This window comes from Apaloderma vittatum, unplaced genomic scaffold (assembly GCF_000703405.1).
Source record: "Apaloderma vittatum isolate BGI_N311 unplaced genomic scaffold, ASM70340v1 scaffold36341, whole genome shotgun sequence".
In the NCBI taxonomy this organism is placed as follows: Eukaryota; Metazoa; Chordata; class Aves; order Trogoniformes; family Trogonidae; genus Apaloderma; species Apaloderma vittatum.
This window is the reverse complement of record NW_009701408.1, coordinates 1,549-1,753: the sequence shown is the minus strand read 5'-3', so window position 1 is coordinate 1,753 and position 205 is coordinate 1,549. Positions and strand designations below refer to the sequence as shown.

General features: G+C 63.9%; 1 protein-coding gene across 1 annotated transcript in view; it reads left to right on the top strand.

The window, feature by feature from the left end:
• SYT12 (synaptotagmin XII) overlaps window positions 1–205 on the top strand; it is a gene marked incomplete at both ends in the record, with an annotated part of 2,134 nt that overhangs the window by 393 nt on the left and 1,536 nt on the right. The gene's annotated exons all lie outside the window — the stretch shown is intronic.

The following is a 205-nucleotide window of genomic DNA, read 5'->3' as shown; positions in this document are numbered from 1 at the left end:
GCGGCGGCACCTGGGGTGCGGGGAGGTGCGAACACGCTGGGCAGGGTGTGGGTAGCACAGGATTTGGGGAGGATTTCAGCGTTCTGCAGGGCAAGAGCGTCCTGGACACGTTTGTGCATCAGAGACCCGGCAGAGGCAGACATTTCTCCCCCTCAGCTGGGGACGGGTGGTGACTTTGCTGTGGCCAAGCGTGGCTTGTGGTGGC